Source organism: Sardina pilchardus, chromosome 14 (genome assembly GCF_963854185.1).
Source record: "Sardina pilchardus chromosome 14, fSarPil1.1, whole genome shotgun sequence".
Lineage (NCBI taxonomy): Eukaryota > Metazoa > Chordata > Actinopteri > Clupeiformes > Clupeidae > Sardina > Sardina pilchardus.
This window is the reverse complement of record NC_085007.1, coordinates 14,497,113-14,499,612: the sequence shown is the minus strand read 5'-3', so window position 1 is coordinate 14,499,612 and position 2,500 is coordinate 14,497,113. Positions and strand designations below refer to the sequence as shown.

At 37.6% G+C, this 2,500-nt stretch overlaps 1 protein-coding gene across 5 annotated transcripts in view; it reads right to left on the bottom strand.

The window, feature by feature from the left end:
• Window positions 1-1,328: 1,328 nt before the first annotated feature.
• The window catches only part of pax8 (paired box 8), a 15,336-nt gene continuing 14,164 nt past the window's right edge, over window positions 1,329-2,500 (bottom strand). For all 5 annotated transcript variants that reach the window (XM_062554071.1, XM_062554074.1, XM_062554075.1 and 2 more), the window contains one exon: window positions 1,329-2,500. This exon is cut by the window's right edge and continues 460 nt beyond it. The gene's annotated coding sequence lies outside the window, so the exon portion shown is untranslated.

The following is a 2,500-nucleotide window of genomic DNA, read 5'->3' as shown; positions in this document are numbered from 1 at the left end:
TGTGTGTGTGTGTGTGTATTACATATCTTAAGAAAGAAGAGCTTATTTAAGATGGAGTTCCAAGTTTAGGGGGAGTTCTGAGTGAATCCAGGGTCAAAGGTAGGACTGGCTAATGAAAGAGAGCGAGGAGGGGAAAAGCATATAGCGGGAACATGCATTTAACTGAAAAAAGTGTAAATGCATGTTTTAGAAAAAAAAAAATTGGAGAAACACAAATTAGCAAACGGTCTGGTTGACATAATTGCTTGGCACAAGTTGATACATGTTTTACTTCAACAAACCTCTGGCAATTAATGCAAGGGTGACGGAAACAAAAGACATTTTGGCAACGTGTGGTTCATTTTTGATTAATTAAAATTCATCTGAGGAGATATGGTGCGTTGCGTTTTAAGATCAATTGGAAAGTTTAAAAATAAAGTCGGCTTCGTGGTTCTCCTATAGGTCTATATTTTAATGTTATACCAAAACGGGAGACATATCTAAACAATACATCAATATCATCACTGAACACAAATGTTGTTGGGGGGTTTTTTTAAAGCTAAAAAAGTCAGATTGAAGATGTAGCCTACCTATACTGCACACATCAGGTCAGACAAAAGAGTAAAGCCTGAACAAACGATGTATTCTTTATACCCGCCAACACAGAAAGAGGTGCTGTTTTGAACTGGCCGTTAACGCGAAAGACCGGTCATCCATCATGCCGCTGGTGGGTCCAGGTGGGCCGCGGTAGCATCGCCGAACCGTGGCCTCGTTACGCCGCCATAATAATGAGACCCGCGAAGAGGGGGAGAAATAATTGCAAATAAAACTACATGATGCAGAAAATAAAAAAGGAAATTAAACAGATGCGCGTGTTTTCAGGATCATTGCTTTTGTCCTCTTCCTGCGTTCTGTATTAAATTGCTGACTTGCAAAAACGAAAGCGATATTAGGCTACATAAAAGGATTGTTGTGGTTTTAAAGGAAAATAGTCAAATAGTGAGAAAGGGACAATCCCGATTCGAACTATTTGTTTAATCAAGTTGATCACAAAGTGCTTTGTTTTCATGGCCAGCTTTTTTTAGTCGACGCATCTTCACATGTTCACATTAAGAAAAAGCTTCTCATATAGGCGATATTTTTTTTAAAAGACAAACACAGATTATATTTAAATAAGACTTTCAGAAGAAGATAAAATAGGCCTATAGCCTAAATCTACTATTTACTGTAACAATTCATTTTTAAACTAAAACTAACACGAAAATACTCACTTTGATATTCTTATTTTTGTTATGTAAGGACACCAGCTAAAAGCTTACCCATAAAGAAATGAACATGGAGAACAAAAATCGACTTTGTCATGCTTTATTTAATTAAAATAGTTCTGTAAAAATTCAATATTTACACTTTAATAATATTATTGACAGTAAAAGTAAAAACAAACTTGAATCACAAGGTCTTGCAAAAAACATTAGCATGACAGAAAAATTGGAACATATATATATAGGAGAGAAATAATAGCCTTTGAAAACACTTCATCATACATTGCTTAACTCCATCCCTACGTGGACAGCTTTAAAATTATTTTAAAGATAAAACTGCATTTCTTTTTTTTTCAGTAATAACAGATCACCATATACATTATATACATATTGCCCCCAAACTGTAAACATGTAACATTTTGCAGATGAGCACTTTTATGTATGACTATACATTTATATACGTTTGTTGAACGTACATTCTTCCTGTTAACAGGTACTGTCTGGGAGGTACTCATGCTGCATGAGTACAATTATCAGAAAAGTAACTGCAATCACGCACAGTGTCTGTAGTACAGTTCAATACCATCACATAAAACTGGTAATCTGAAAATTATTTGATAAAATATAGGGACATTGTGGACTCAATAGAAATACTTCATGCTATAACAGTGTATCAGTGGACAGTGCTACACCGACAGCATCTCCTCAGCTTGGAATTTAATACCGAATGTCTGCCAGATCAGAGAGCTCAGAGGAAAATCTTAATGGAGATGAACACTCGGGGATTAAGAACTCAAATTAATATCAGAGATAAAGTCTGCGAATAGTGTGGAAAGAATGAGCAAAAAAAAATGTTCTTTAATAGCCTAATTCCCTCTCTCACCGAGCTACACGTCTCACCCTGTGCTGGGGATTCCTTCATACTGTACCATCAAATAGAATGGCAAATGAGAAGAAGAAAGAGCAGGAAAAAAATAAAATCTTTGGTTGCCATGTTAAGATGGAGCCAGGAGAAGGAGAGCAGGCACTGACTGACCAGCATTCCCCTGGCCAGAAATGCAGTGGAGAAGGAGACGGTGTCTCTGTGTACACGTCCAGGAGACACATACACAGGAACACTACTGTGTATGAGGAGCTTGTGTAAACTTGTGCGCGTTTGTAATTCACTGCTGTGAGAGAGAGAGAGAGACACTCACAGCAGAGGTGCCCAACCCTGCCCCTTGCAGTCCTGCCCTCATCTACCTGCCTACCTGCCTACC